We start from the raw sequence: 16,848 nt of genomic DNA, 5'->3' as shown, positions 1-16,848 counted from the left end.
TAACTTTATGCTCAAAAAACTTTGTAATTCTTTCTGACTTAAAAATATTCGTTATTATTTTGCTAAAATCTATTGCCTTCATTGTGCCAGGTTTGCTATATCAAGCCTTAGCAAAGAAAGTCATGTGTGTACACACATCTTTCGTTTACCTCTGCTCCTAACTCCACATCTAACGATTTTCCAGAAACGGCTGCTGTGTTTTAAATGAATGTGCCAGCTCTTTTGGGAAGATGCTTATCACCTCCTAACTGGTGCCATAAAGGGACCATGTACAGTGCTACTGGGTTTTATTCTGCTTTACGTCTCAGTACCTTGTCGTTCTCGCTCAGAGCTTTTTATCTGTCTTAGCTTTTCACATTTTTTGTACAGTGGAAGTGTTTATTCATCTGCAGTTGAAATGGTATCTGATATGAGTAGACAACACTTCTGGAGTGAGTTTCTGAATGCATTTCTGTTGGAGGTAGTTATTACTGTCTGATTAAGAGACGTGCTCACTGGTAACTGAAGATTTTAACTGTAATTTGTTTCCAAGAATTTTACTTTCCTGTTAACTGAAAACTATCTACAAATTCAATAAACTCATTAACCTTCATATTACTATTACAATAGCCCGGAACACAGACGTTCTGGGAATCAAGTTTAAAAGAAAACATGAAAGGCAAAAAAGTTCAAATGGAATTACGAACTGCCATCTGCCATTTGTGGTAACCATGATACATTTTGTGAAAAACAAAAACCAAACCAAACCAAAACCAAATCAAAGTAAAAAAAAGGCGAACAACCAATCACTGATATTTCTGTACAGGATAATATCTGGGTAACAGGCCATATGATTCAAAGTTCAGAAGAATTTCTGCTAGATATTATATATAAGCTAGAGAAATAGGTTAGCATGTCAAACAGGGAAAGATCAAATGTGGTTCCCCCGTTGCTCTACTTGATTAAAGTTATTAATGAAGCAAACAACACGGCACAAAAGACAGGTATAAATTTTGCATATTGAAACACCCAGTTCTGATTCCTGCACAACAAGGACACCTTATACTTACACTACCTTCTGAAAAGGATGCTAATGTGTTTAGTCATTGAAGTATCTCTCGTAGCAGGCGATACAGAGAGAAGTGGCTGTTTATCCCAGACATGAGAAGGCTCAGGGAAACCTTACCCATGTGCACAAATACCTGATGGAAGGAGTACAGAAGAGAGAAGCAGACTCTTCTGAGTAGTGTCCAGTGACAGGACAGAGGCAATGGGCAAAAACTGAAATACAGGAAATTCCATTTAAACATTAGAAAAAGCGTTTGTGTTGTGAGAGTGCTATGGAGCAAGTTGCTGATGAGCCTCCATCCTTGAAGATATTCAAAACCTGACTGGAGATGGTCCTGAGCAGCCAGCTCTGGCTGACTCTGCTGAGAGCAGGGTTGGACTGACAAGCTCCAGAGGTGCCTATCAGCCTCAGCCATGCTGCCATTCCCTTTGTGATATAGGAATATAATTCTCATCATAACAACTTGTTGAAATTCAGCTGTGTGGTTAGAGTTGCATAAGAAAAAGCTTTCACATTTTGAATTAAGAATACCTAGTGCTGATATAAATGTTGCATGATGCCCCTGTTCATTACATTTCTGATCAGTGCTTGACATATATCTCACAGTTCCTGTATTATATTTTAATTGGTAGTATCAAGAAAAGTGGTTATTAACCACACTTAAGAAAATCTTTTTAAGTCACAATCCTGTTTGGTGTAAACTTAAAAACCTTTTTGTTTATATGAACAAAGGATTAACAGTAACATGCTTCCTTTCCAAAGAAAGAATTCAAGGACACAAGATAATTAGACTGAGAAATCAATACTTGTAAGGATTATTGGAAAGATTCATGTAAAGTTAATAAAACTGTTGCAAACTGTTATCTCGTGAAAAAATATCATGTTTTTAAAAACTGTTCAAGATTGAAAGATTAAAAGAATGGGACTTGTTGTATAATTAGTAGTTTCCTCCTAAAAACCGTTGAGTTAAGGCATTCATTCATCAAGTGTGTTACATGCATATCTTATATACAAAAGGTCAGAATGGATTTTCATACTTTGAGGGCTTGTTTTCATAGATTAAAACTGAATAAGAGAGGTTATATAGTTTTTGGCTACAGTTCCACTACAATATATTAATTTTAGATACATAAGAGTGTTACAGAAGGATGTTTAAGTTTAGAGGTTTAGTAGATAACAAAAAAAACATTGCTGTTAGTTCATACCAGCACATAGAAAGTGCAGAGCAAGCCAAATGCATCCTTAAGGAGATTATAGCTTTATACTTAAAACAGGGAAAAAAATTGACGATACATTTGTCTTTTGGTGAAAGTAGAGAATCTTCTTTAACTTGCAAGATTGGTTCTCTCTTCTCAACCCAGAATTGCTGTTTGAAGTGCCAGTCTTGCAACTTCTAGTTAAGAAGAGGTTTTTACATCAGCTTGATGAGCACCTACTGCAGCTATTGTTCTTATACCACTTAAATGAGCTATGCAGGAACCTCTCTCATCATGCTGTCCAGACCCAGAGAAGTGCTGTGTCTGCCTGAACTTTTTATATCTCTGATCAGTGATTCAGCAGTTGCAAAGTCCATAGGAATAGAAGTGGGAAATGGCTTTAAATTGAAAGTAGGTAGATTTAAATTAGACAATAGGAAGAAATTCTTCACTATGATGGTAGTGAGACACTGGCACAGGTTTCCTAGAGAAGCTGGGGCTACCCCATCCCTGGCAGTGTTCAATATCAGGTAGGATGGCGCTTTGAACAGCCTGGTCTAGTGGGAAGTGTCCCTGCCAGTGGCAGGGGATTGTAACTAGATGATCATTAAGGTACCTTCCAACTCTAATCTTTCTATCATTATAAGAATTGACATTCTTACCACTGATCCTGTTGTCAGCTGAGAATCCATCACCTCGCTTTGACCAAAGATATTTTAATCTTAACTAACGCATGTCACAGCTTTCATAGTAAGTTATATGCTGGCTTGCTCTTGAAAAAGCCAGCACTGCTATTATCCTGTCAACAGCAGGTTTCAAAAGGAATTCTTTTGGTGAGTCTACCTTCAGTGCTGTGCCCCTCAAATTTACAGTTCATTCCTGCAGAGAGTTGTCTTGCTGGTTTAAAGCAAGACTTTGATTGCAGTTGTTTTCATAATGCTTTCCACTTACTGAATTAGTTTTCTTTAGGTAGTGCTTTGGAAGACCATTTGAAAACGCATTTTTAATAAACATATACAGTGAGAGGGGAGAGAGAGAGTGGGGACAGAGTCCCTATACAGGTATCTAAACTAATTGGTTTTGTTCTACAATACCTTTGAAGGTACTTTAGCAAAAGACGTTTAATGAACTCCTGTTCCATGACATAGATTTAAACTAAAACAATCAAGAAACAAATATTTTAGGAAAAGCACTATTATCTCCTTAAATAATATTATCATATATTTGGTACTGATTTATCCTTATTGAGAAAAATAGTTTCATTGTTCTAAATGAGCATTTACAGTATATTTTGGACCTATTACAAGAACCGTTGAAGTGAGACGCTATTGGGATGACCTGAATAATTTTCTTGAAGCTTTACTATTCTTGAGTAACCTATCTCACATGGGTGCCAATGCAGCCTTCATGCCAATCCACACCATGCTATCGAATTAATTTTCTCTCCCTCATCTAACATAGTTTTCAGCATCTGTGCCAAAGCCAAACTGCCATGATGAGAGTCACAAGTTTGGAGAAAGGGGGGATGAAGGTTACATAAACCTGAGAATATTTTGACAGAAAATTGTCCAAGGTGGTAAGGCAGAACTTTGTGAAGTGCATATCAAAACTGCAGGTCATATAGAAGAGACTGGGCCAGATTCTGCTCTCATTTAACAACCAAGCTCTGTTATAACTGGTAGGTTTCTTTGTGTAAGTGAGAGGGGGCTTTGGCTCAGCATTTATCTAATAGGTTAAATGTAAATACAGTCCAGTAGGGAGCTGTATTTTCCTGACTAATCTGTATTACTGCTGGGAGTTAAACTATGTGTGTCCTTTTCTTATATTAAAGAAAATGAGTAGGAGAAATATAATCTAATCACTTGCTGATATTTCATAGAGGTGGGAGTAGGAAGAGGCTTTAGGTTTCTTCAACTGTTTATTCTGCTTTATTTTTCTTCTGAACATGAGTCTCTCTTCTCAGGAAAACTGCTGGTTCGGATGCAGTCTTACTGAACCTCTGCCCAGTGTTTAAACCAAATTGAATCTGAGCCTTTTCCAGGAAGACTGGGAGGAGATGTGAGAATTGTTTAGAACTAAGATTAAAAAAATAAATGTGGTATCTCTGCACTGCTGCATTCACTTGGGATCTGAACTCAGGTCAGATGGGCCACACTTACCACAACTCCTGGGAGGACCCAGCCAGGAAAAGTTCATTCTTCTTAGGTTGTCAAAAGAGACATAGGCATTTTATAAGTGACCTTGACAGCAAATTCTTTGATCTCTCACACTATTAGTCCTTTAGGGCCAAACTGGGAAGGAACACCTAGTACAGCAGGGAAGGAGAAGGGGAACTCTGGCCAGAATCCTTCCTGCCCCATAGAAAGCCCATGGAAACTAGATCCCTGCCAGCCAGGAGAGGCCTTTTGATAAAGATCAAAAGCAAAATGTTTGCTAATAGCAGAAAATATTTACAACTATTCATGATGACAAATCTAATGTGACCAAGAAAGAGCACTTCTAACCTACCTTGTAAACATTTTCAGTTTCATCTGCACTGCTCAAGTGAATATAGGAGCATTAAAGAGAGACACTCTGTGGCAGGATTTGACCTGTGCAATAATGTTTATTGACAGTGAAACACCCCCTTTTTGAAATTCCTTTGTGTATATACAGTGATGGCATTTTTCCATACCTCCTCAATCTCTAAAGGTGCTGCCTATGTTGTTTAGTTGTGGTAGCAGTGACAAGAGGAAGTTGTCTTCCTGGGTGCTGAAGAAGACCCACATGTGCTTTCTCTCAGGGAACAAAGAAATGGTGAAAGGTGGAGGAGGAACAGGGAGGTAAGTTTTTTGTAGGAGTCATTCTATTTTAATTAATGGGATAAAGTGAACACAGAGGTGTTAGCTGTTTCACAGAGGGAATGATGGAAGTTCTCTTTCTGCTCTGCTTTTAGAAACACTTTCCAAATCTTTCTAATACAATGACCTACCTTTTTTTTTTTGTGAATTTTCCTCATTTCTGAGCTGGACAAATCAAATTTAATTCCAGTGGAGAGAATTTCTATAGACACAAAGCTCCTCTGAACTAAGGTTGTGCAATTAGAAGCCGAGGAAACTTATCTAGGCGATGAATTGATGAGTCAGTTCTGAATAGCAGGAGTGATTTATGAAACATTCTGTATAATATCTAAAACTCAAATGAAACTAAAGAATGTTTAAGTGTAGCAGTTCTCTCCCCAATCCCCACTTGCTATCTTTTTAATGCCTTCCTATTCCTCAGCTAATTAGTGAATTACAAGAAAGTGTCATTCATTTGTACATTTTTATCAATACAGGATGACACCATTTTACTTTTCTTGCTCATGCCTTAGTGTGGGTGAATCACACTGAAATCTGCTTAGTGTCTCAGTAAAGATAGTACTTATCCACAGTTCTAGCTGTTAACACACAACATTAAATGTATTTCTGATGTTTTCAACATTGTTTTCAAAGTCTAGTTAAGAAGAGTTTCCTTCTTCAGAAAGGGTATTCATGCCTCTAAACAAACAGAACATAATGCCTCCTGATCCCATTCTGATGCTTTTCTATCTTTTCTGCCTACTTCTGCAAAAAGGAATCTTCAGGCATCCAGACCAATATTCCTTTACATTTCTCCACTGAATTCCTTTCTGTCTGCTTCTGCATATTATAGCAAGTAAATAATTAAAACTCAGAATAAATTAACCTCAACCACATTAGCTCCTACCTCTCATTGATCTCGATATCTAGGGCAAAATTACTAGTGCTAAAGACATAATTATTAATGCGGTCAAGAATAAAACCGAACACCCTTAGGTGTTAGTTTTGATTTTGAAATTAAGATGAATTTGTAATTCTCTTTTATTTCAAAGTTATTTTTTTAACTTTAAATTATCGAAAAGAAGAACAATACTACTAGATTTTAGTCTTGGCTACAAAAACCTTATAATATCAGCAATTCAGTGGCAACAGTTGGATTTGGAAGGCCTCACACAAAACCAGATTAAGCCAAATGAAAACCAGCTTTAGTGCCAAGTACTTATATCTCAATCTATGTCTGTGAAAGTGACAGCACTGCCAAAATAAAGAGCAGTACCTTAGGACTGGGTATTGGCGACTACTGTGGGTTTTAGAGTTAACCTAAGCTGGAGCTGGTTTGCATAACATACAGTAATGTTTAGTATAGAAATAATGATGATTTCTTCTTATTACTTTAGGTGTCTTTTCATTGTGTGCAAATTAGTTCTTTAAGGTGAATTTTCATATTAAGCAGTTGCCAAGTCATTGTAAATTCTTGGTAAATTTAGCACATATAAGCAGTTCTGTCTGTCTCATGAATAACTGGTGACAAAGTTTATTTACCGTACTTACCTTAAGAGTGTTGTTAACTCTATCTCTGATTTTAACGTTCTATTGGCATACTGTTATGACACAGCTTCTTAAAAAATACATCTTGCTATTGTGTTACCTTTTTTTGTAACACCTATTGTGTTACATTTTTTTGTTCATAGATATCTATGGACTGTGTACTCCCTTCAGCTGGATCAACTAGTGGTTTAGAGCTTAATGCTGTCCAAGAGGGGCTTGTAATTTTATCAATAATGGACAAAAGAGAATGAAGAAATGGTTATGTTTCTCATTTTGTACGTATTAGGGGCTGGATGGAAATACAAATTGTACAGCACGTAGAGAGTATTGCACATATCTGTAGTTTCATACATATGGTACTATTCAAATCCTATTCATGATGAAGACTGTTTAAAATTTTACTGAATTTCTAAATGAGTTCTCTATCTCTAGATAGTATTGAAATCTCTATCAGAACCAGACCAAGCTTCCCTTCTTTCCCAGATCTAACTTCCATCAGAAGACATAGCCAAGAATGGCTTCTTTCAGAATGAAAATATGCTCGTCCTACTCGGATGGATTTCATTTTGTTTTCAGTTCATGGTTATATTTGACTTTTAGCTAATTGTGTTTTTTCCTGATTCACTACTAGCAAGCAATAAGACTCTTAGTTTCATAAGCAAATTAAACAACATTTATCTCTTTCATGCCTATATGTGGAGACCTATTATCATATGCAGGCCACAAAGCAGGGCATATTATTTGGAAAGAGAGTTTGAAGAAGAAATCCCTCACTTGTGAAATGGTCCTTTTCCAAGCTACAAAGGTGTAAAATGAGACAGCAAGAGCTATGTGCCTTTGGGGACTCTGGTGTGTGCTGATCAAGCAATAAGGAGAGCATCAGTATCTTGCTGTGTATTCTAGGAGGTGCATATGTCCTGTCTGCTCTGCACACACTTTGTCCTACCATCTCAGAAAAGGTATAAGATCTGAAATAGGGTCAGAGAAGGATGTCTGCAAGTGTGGAAGAAAGTTATGTAGACCAGGACTTGTCAAGCTGTAAAAGAGATGACTGAGGGGCTCTAGCTGAAGCCTGTGAAACTGTAAGGGGAACTTAAGCAACCATTTCTCTTTTTTCTAGTACAGGGTCAAATGAAACTAGCAGCTAAATGGCTAAAACTGTAAAAAAACAAAACAAAACAAAACAGGCATTTTATGTATCAGTCAAGTTATAGAACTGCTCACCAAAATATATCACAGAGAGTCTGCTAGTGACTGAGTTACATATATAGTTGGTGAGATATATACTGAGTGGTATGGATGTTCATTCTACCTTGTTAAATTCTAGGTGGAGTAACACTATTCCTATGGAGATATCTGCCTGAACTAGGAAATGAGAACATATTTAACATAATTGGCTGACACTAGGTACTTACCTACTTTCTGCTTATGTACTACCTGGCTTTTGTGTTATTCAGCTCCTCAGAGCTCTGGGCGTAAAAGCAAATCAACTCACTAAAAACGTTACATTAGAGTTTTTTGGGGTTGCTTTTTTTTTTTGTTTTGATGAAAATATTACATAAAATAAAACCTTGTCATAGAGCGATAGTTTAATCTTGTATAGAATCATAGAATGGTTTGGGTTGGAAAGGACCTTAAAGATCATCCAGTTCCAACCCCTCTGCCACAGGCAGGGGCATCTTCCACTAGAACAGCTCGCTCAAAACCTCATCCAACCTGGCCTTGAACACTGACAGGGGCGGGGCATTCATGGCTCCCTTGGGCAGCCTGTCCTAGTGACTCAGCACCCTCACAGAAGAGAATTTCTTCCTTATATCCAAGCTAAATTCCCCCATGTTTAAGTATGAACTAATTAGCCCTTGTCCAGTCGCTACAGTCCCTGATGAGGAGTCCCTCTCTGGCATTCCTGTAGGTCCCCTTCAGATAGTGAAAAATATAAGTGAGTACACATTAATGTTATAGGACCTATGCTTATTTTTTTTCATCACACTATTTCTTTTAATTCTTTTATTCATTCTTTGGCATTGTTTTCTTCAACACATGTCTATGAGTCACTCCTCCTCTATACATGTAAGAGATTCTCCCTCTCTGACTGACATGAGATCATTCCTTGCTGGTGAGATAAGCCCCTCCCTGAAAAATAGGATGGATGAAGATGAAACACATTTTTCTTGTTTTTTTCCACTAGAATACTCTTTCTTTACAATTGAGGTATTTTCCTTAAGATCTTCTAGTTAAATTAAAGATACGGATTTGCATATGCATTGGTAAATGAAAACCATTAATTTTAAGATTCATTACATTGATGTAAACTGGCAATAACAAGTTCACTAAATAAAACAGTCTAAGTTTGTGAAAAATGAAACAATAAAACAAGAACACATTTTGCCTGTGGCTCTCAATTTAAAGTGTTGTAACAATCTATTGTCTAATTATAGCAAACAAGACATGCTGTTAACCTTTTCACATAACTAAGTAACTTTACTGGTATACGAAAACCATACCTTGAAATTGTATTTACAATTGTAAATTATTTTTGTCCATTAAAGACTTTTCTAAGTATTGCAGTGACAAGACAATTACCAGATTCTCTATGGTACAAGACCTTTCAAAATGTTTTTAGCTGTTTGACAGAGTTAGCTTTCCCTGAACAGCTATTATTTCTTATGAAAGTGAGAGAAGATGCAGGAATTTCTCCATTCACATGAAATCTCCATCAAACCAAAAATCTTTCCTGAATGATGTTTTCTGATGAGCTTTATCAAAACTACATTGGAATAATGAATAAAAAATTATGTGCTGGGATTTATAAATCTGTGAAAACCTGGTGTCTAGATTGGGGTGAAATACTGTCATTAGCACACAGAGTATTAAAGCAATGTTATACATCTCATATTAGTACTTGTCACCAGCATAAATAGGAGTTACTTAGAGAGGCATGTGGTGAACAAGCTGACAGTTTTGTTTTCATCCTAATTCAGGATCTGTTTCTTCCCATTGAAAGCTTGATTTCCTTTCTGCCTGCCATACGGAAGCTAGGGCACCTTCCTAGGACATTTCTCTTGCAGCCTGCAGCTGTAGTTACATGTATACTGTATGCACACAAGCGTATTTAACTGTACTTTTAAAAAGTATGCTTACAACACAAGGTAGGGCTTGGTTCAAAATGAAGGTTCATCTAATTTTTACTTTTTCTGCAGTATTTCACACAGTTAATTGATGCTGTCAATAACTCTAATGGAGAGTGATGTTAATGCTTTGGACTGCAGCATTCTGAGCTTGATTTTAAGTTTTAGGGAGTTTTCCAACATGCAATGCTGTATCACAAAGAAAAACAATACAATAATCGTTAGTAGATCGTTATAGTAGCCAGCATCAACAAGCAAGTTTCCAATTTTTCTGGACTTAAGTGTCTAATTTTATCCTAGCCAAACGAATTGGTTGTTCATTCTCCAGATTCTGAGAAATGTAAAGATCTACTTAAGAATGAGGTCATTGTGATAATATACATTACCAGTAGCGTGGCCTAATGTGAGAAAAGTCTGAGCATATGAAGAAAACGTAGGCAACGTCCAGGACTGAAAGTCTGGGCAATAAAACATTCTCATTAGCAATACAAATACTATCTCACTGTCTATTAGCTATTTCTCCATTGAAAAATCAGGCCAGAGTCTAATTTTAATGATTAACAGCACATCTTCAGCTGCTATAAATCTGTTGGTAAGTCCAATTATTAAAACAAGATGAAGATTTAGTTGAATACCCTGCTGCCTTCAAGCGCGCAGAAATTGTCTGTAAGAATAATTATCTCTTGCACTTTAAAACTTGGGTGGATTTAGTGCTCAGGAAAGCAGAGTGAAAAACAGCTCTGGCTGATAGTTAGGGCTGGTGCAGGTGTCATGGAATCCTTACTTCTGTGTCTTTAACTCTGATTTGTATTGACCCACTAGTTCAAAATTAATTTTAGCAAATTGAAATGTGAGTCTGAAACATTAGCAACGTAGCAAAAACGAGATACCACTGCATATTATGACATGTAACAGTTCTTTGGATGTCTTCGGTGAAAGATAATCTAAATTATCTCTTTGTTCCGTCCTATATATAAAGTGCTTATTGAGCAAAGGAGTTCATGAGCTGAACTCTTCCTCAGTGGATGTCTCTTAGCTCTTGTTATTATATCCCTCCACCTGAGTAGGTCAATCTACTTTCTCCTAAGTGTCTTCTGGTATACTCATGGTTCCATAGTAAAAATCAGTTGTTCTGAACTCTAAATAAGGTTAAATAAGGTCTTAATAGAACAAATAACAGTTTCCAGAAAGAGCATACCAAAATATTGTTCAGTAAAACATCAGGCACTATTTACAGTAGTCAGTCTAATATACAAATTTGGGAAAAAAAAATATACTGTAAGCAACAGATCAGTTAAAGTAAATGTATCACTTGTAATTCAATGTGTTTATCATGTTACAACAGTGACAGCATGAAATCTTGAACCATTAAAATGTGACTCTAAAAATCAAAAACATGTCTACACAGCCGTAGTTGTGAATTCAGAGGGAAAGCAATGCAACAACTTTAAGCTGTGCAATATAATTTGTTAACATCTTCTGAAATCCAGACAGGTAACCACTGATCATCATAGTAAGAATACAGGAGATTTATTTTCCTTGTCAAGTAGTTACTGATAAGAACCAGGCCAAGTGAGGGTTTCAGATGTTGCAGACATAAACCTTTTGCAAAAGAAAATATTTAGACGTTGCTCCCAGCTTCTCAGGAAAGCCAAGAGGGTTAATGTGCTTTTTTGACTTCTACAAATACAAATTTAGTATTTTTTTCTTATTATATATACCTATAAGAATTTTGAATATCTCTATCCCACAACATTATCAGAAGCTGAATAAAGAAATGGCTGCAGGAGCCACTCCTTATAGCCAGAATTAAAGACAAAAGAGAAGGGGAAAGCTCTATGCAGGCAAATGTCTAAAACAAAACAGTTACTACACAAAGATAACAAAAAATATTTTTTCCTTTTTCCTCTGAGCTTTTCCCTGACTCTGACATTTGATGGATCAAATACTTTGGCAGCAATAGTACCTTGTCCGTGTCACAGCTTCCATTTCAGGTATGCCAACGCAGTTGTCCAAGTCCACATTATGATCAATGAAATCAACTGGGTGTTGCCTTCTGGTTTTGTTTAAAGAGAGGGAAAGAAGATTTTTAGCTCTGATAGTAACTTTTAAGACAGGAAAAATGCATCAGATATTTTGTTGATACTTCTGAGAGAAATGTGTACTGGCTTGATCCCAAAATGAGATTCTTGTTTTTATTGGGTGCTTATTTTCATTTGGCTTCCTGGATATGTTTTACTAGTAATACCAAATCAAGTGCTGCTTTTATTTTCAGTAGGACCAGGGGTTTACCTCATGTACAAATCACTGAGACAGAATAATAAGAAAGCATTGGAAGACGTGGTTAGTTCTGAAAGTTCCTGATGGAGTACCAGAAGCTTGGTGAGGGGAAAAATGAATTTAAGAATAAGAGAGAGTACTACTAAATTTTGAGTATTTGCTACCTCCTGAAAGTCAAACCAATGAGATTATTTTGTCCATTTTGTCACAGGACTTTCATACTAGAACAAAATTAAATACAGGCCTGCATTTTAATGCAACGCTGAAGAGCTGCAGTATTTTCAGTACAATCTTGAAAAATTTCAGTGTAGCAGAAGCAAAAAAACCTGAGCCTCTGAAAGCCAAGGGCCATTCCCTCAGATGAGGTGACAGTAATAAACCCAACTCTGGCTTTCAACCCTGCCTCAAATAATGAGCAAATCAAGTAATAGGTGTCCTCAAATGTTTTCCAGAACTAAATTGGGGAGATATGTTGTAAATCTACAGCAAATGTAGATAATTTTAGTGTTTTATCACCAGTGACAGTTTATAAAATGTAATAGTACTGTTATAATAGTACAATATAATAGTTTATGGTTGAGAGATTAAAAACAATATCTTTTCCCTTCATTTTTGACAGTAACACCTAATTCCATTAGGAGCAACTCTATGTGGTTATTTTAATTTTGGTTGATAACTGAAAAATCAGCTTTGTTTTTCCTTGACAGCTAAGCCTTTTGAACTTCGTAAGTAGAATAAAGTGCCGTAGAGTGTATTTAAAGTATGCACATGTAATTAAATTCACATTAAGATATTTTTTCTTGGAGAAATTTCATTTTTTCATTCAGATAGGGGCACACAATGAACTGTTCCTTATAGAAATTTAGATTTTTAAGAATGCTTAAAAGATGCAATTTTATAATGCCTTTCTAATTTCAACAGGAGACCTCAAAGCTAGCAAATCATTCTACATTTAGGGAAAAAAAAAAAAAAGCCAGGATAGACCCCCCCCTTCAAAAACTATTTTCTTGTTCCCCATCAGAACTACTTGGATATGAAAGTATTTTGCTTTTCATCATATGTGCAAGTAAAAAGATCTGTGCTGCTTATAGGAACCAATTCAATGCAGATAACTGAAAATCTTACGTTGTTTTCAATTCATTGGATTAGGTCTGTAGGTATTGAAGATTAGCTGGTAGTTGAATGCCATGGAATAAGTATCCACAATTGTATGTGTTGTAAGGAACAATTAAAGCAATATCTGATGATTTTGCAGAAGAAAACTGAGCTTGGCTGCTGCATCATTCTTGACTCAGTATTATTTGCCATAATATTTTGTGATATGCTATAAGGTATTGTAAGTTATATGCACATTTTATACAAAATACTCGAAAATATTTTAAGGCAAGAGAGAACACATAGTGCAGATAACTTAGAGAATATAACTTAGGATCTTGAACTCAAACTTTGTGTCTTAACAGAAATGTATGGCTCCATTGTTTGGCAATATCAATGACATGCAGATGGGTAAGAGGCTGTCAAGCTCAGTGAGCAAAATGTAAGTTTTGCTGCAGCTGTACCAGTGTCATTTCACAGTCATTCAATGAATTAAAAGGAGGAGACATTGTAAGACAAAACAGTAACAGACTTATTTAGAAATGTGTTACATAAAAAGAAAAAGTTTGAGGGATTACATTTTTTATACGGTTTTAATGCTGTCTCCCACTGATCACTCTTATGAAACATCAATAAAATCAAAAGAAAACACTTACTTACCACCAGTAAAAATAATATATAATGAGCTGTTAAACTTCAAAGTAAAACTGAAGCTATATAAAAAGATACATTTTCTTCCTTATCTTCATTATTGTAACCTTAGATGTTCCATAGGGCATTGGTGACATAGTGTTAAAGTGAATACTTAATTAAATATATTTTATTATGTTACATATAATTTTACCTTTCTGTTTTAATTGTTAAAATGGTAGGGAAAAATTCTGTTTGGATCCTGTTTTGTGTGGTCTGTTTCTCAAGTATATTTTGATATTTATACAGTTGCAATCCTTATAAATTTGAAGATTGATTAATATGTACAGTTGGAATCAAAGAGAAAAATAAAATAGCTCTCAGGAGCTGAGTCAAAAAGGCTTGTAGTTGTGATCATGAAGAAGAAGTGTCTAAGATAGTGTAGGACACACAAACTATTCAAATGCAAGTATTTGTCACAGAGTTTAAAAATTAGCTTAATGTGGACTGAGAATATAGTTCCTTAGTCCAAGCTATTTTATTTCATGATGGAATTTCTATCCAATGTTACAAGCAAATAAATTTTAAAGATATGCATAATTAATTAAAAAAAAAAAGCAAACTGTACTTAAACCAAAGATTTATGAAGACTTTCTAAGTGTTTCTTCATTTAAGAATAAGTGCCAACCAAAATTATTTTGGCCTTATCCAGTTAAAAACAAATACTTAGCACATACTATGCAGTTTAGCCAGATAAAGCATAACGAAGAGAACATTGGTAAGAAATAACTCTTTAAAAGAAAACAACCCTTCAGCTAGGATTTTGGCCCTATTCCTGTCCTCATTAAAACCAGCGGCAAATATCCCATTGCTTTTAATATAACATCTTTATGACATTTAGGTAATACTGGAAAAGAAAGTAATCTCTGACTTATAAAAGGAAGATACATGCACAGAACTTATGATGCTCAAAACTATTCTTGGTTCAACATGCCTGGCATGGGCTGAGTGCTCATTATTTCCCTTGCAGTGAAACCAGGACTCAGAGAAGGTAAGAGTTCTTGGGGTTCTTTTTGTCATAGTGAGCTCAAACTAACTGTCCAGTAAAATAACAGGTTTCATAATTAAATACCAGGGGACAGGATGGTGTTTAGGATGCCAAATAGTAGAAAATTTCTGATTTTTAACAGTTCTTCCAAAGCATCTTAAAATGCTTAAAGCCCTCTTTAAATTTAAAGCCAGAAGGATATAGACCAAAGGAACTGACAGACTACTCTGTTCATTACCTGCTGAACAGAGTTTAAAGTAAATTCCTGGTGGAGGAAGCCTCTTTGGGCTGGGCTTAAGAGGAAAATTGCAGGGGATGTGAGCACAGCTGAGCTTGTGCCCTCCTTGCTCTCTGCTAACTTGACCCAGGCCAGCCTTAACAGGAAGCCAACCAGAGGTGTCTGGCTGCTCTGTTTCTCAGTTTCCAGTTTCTCAGTTGGAAAATTTGGGTTGCATTTAATGGCCCATTAATGCAACCTCTGGGTTTGGAGAGGAGAGCTGGGTCACATCTGGCTAGTGTTGACCATGGGCAAACTGAGTGGTGCTCCAGCTGCACAGGGCATGCCCTTTTCTTCCCATGACACCCAGTGGTAGGTGAAACAAATTGAATAATCTCTATCTTCAGGAATAACACAAACAAATTCAAGGAAGAAGAAAGGAAACAGACCAGTGGCCTTTAGTTTTGCCTTGGACCATGGATGATCTTAGTAAAAAACCCCTATTGACTCATGTAAATAAAATATAATATAAAGACATGCTTTTGAAAAGACATGTTTCTTGTGCAGAATAAACAAATATATTAATAGCAATTTTAAGATGAGTTTACATTCAAACAATGCCTTTAGGAAGAGGAAACATGTTTCCACTCTGTTTTAAAGTGTTAGTGAATTATTTCTTTGATGCAGACGTGAGAAAATCCCTTATAGTTTTAGGCTAAGTTGGGGTTACTCTTGAAATCCAACTTTTTTATACAACAAAGCTTGTGAAAATATTTCAGCCTGACCACTTCTCCATGAAAATGACAGTGTGTAAATCCACACTTTTAGCCAAGAGGGAGAATGCTATAAATGAGCTCTGACAATGTGACTTGAAAACTGAAATGTGCAAACATGAGTCTGTACATGTTGTTTAATCCCTGAGTTTATAGCATTAATCTTAGTTGGTAGCAAAAAAGTTTTTTAATACCCTTCTTGACTGATCGAGTTCTTGTGGTAAACTACATAGGTATGAGGTTATGCATATGAACCTCTCAGAATCACCATAAATCAAGTACACTGAAACTGGTTGGGAAGTAGGTAACATGAGCTTTTGTATTATCACACTTAATTCTGTTTATGTTTAATTCAGAAGCTCCAGATGCATAGAACAGGCTTACTAAAAGATGCTGATCTTTGTGATCAATTGAAAGGAGCAATTTTATTTTTATTGTAAATAGGTAACATAACATAACAAATAGAAACATATATCAAAAGACTGACTTTTACAAAGAAGCTGTATAATCACATGTAAATAATGTATTTTAATTCTTTAGCTGAACTAAAAGTAATTCTAAAAGCCAAGTGAGCTCTTTGCCAGAGCTGGATGACATGACACAGTCAACTTTAACAATATATTTTCTATAAAACTGTCCTTAACAAAACCGTAAAAGATTTAAACTGATGTTTGCTTTGAATTGAAAACAACCTTCTTTTAATTACGCATTTTGCTTTTTCACATTGATTTTTTTTTTTTTTTTTTTTTGTTAGTAGACATTGAAATATATGTTTGCTGTTAGATTGGTACTTTCTGGTTTATATGCACATGCATTGGATATGCTGTTCCATGTAGGAAGTTGTTAATGGGAACTACATATATCAGAGTTGGCAGTGATTTCCTGAAGCCCATTAATCCACTTTGATAACCACTGTTGTTCCTAATACTCCTATTATATCAAGATCAAACTTACCCACGTGAGCAAATTAAGCAGGTTTTAATCATCCCATGGAAATTTCTTGGTGTCTCTGTGTTGTGGTTTAAACTCTGTCGGCAAGTCAGCCACGCAGTCCACTCCCCCCCTC

General features: G+C 35.9%; 1 long non-coding RNA gene across 1 annotated transcript; it reads left to right on the top strand.

Annotated features, from left to right (window-relative positions):
• Window positions 1–358: 358 nt before the first annotated feature.
• LOC133266310 (uncharacterized) lies at window positions 359–15,524 on the top strand. The gene is made up of 3 exons (XR_009742320.1): window positions 359–431; window positions 14,646–14,795; window positions 15,417–15,524. It is a non-coding gene; the product is annotated as an uncharacterized LOC133266310 (long non-coding RNA).
• The last annotated feature ends 1,324 nt before the right edge of the window (window positions 15,525–16,848 follow it).

Source organism: Pezoporus flaviventris, unplaced genomic scaffold, assembly GCF_033815535.1.
Source record: "Pezoporus flaviventris isolate CSIRO_AGI_PZ_B2104156 unplaced genomic scaffold, CSIRO_AGI_Pfla_v1 ptg000007l, whole genome shotgun sequence".
Lineage (NCBI taxonomy): Eukaryota > Metazoa > Chordata > Aves > Psittaciformes > Psittacidae > Pezoporus > Pezoporus flaviventris.
The sequence above is the reverse complement of the archived record's forward strand: the minus strand, read 5'-3'. Positions and strand labels throughout refer to the sequence as shown.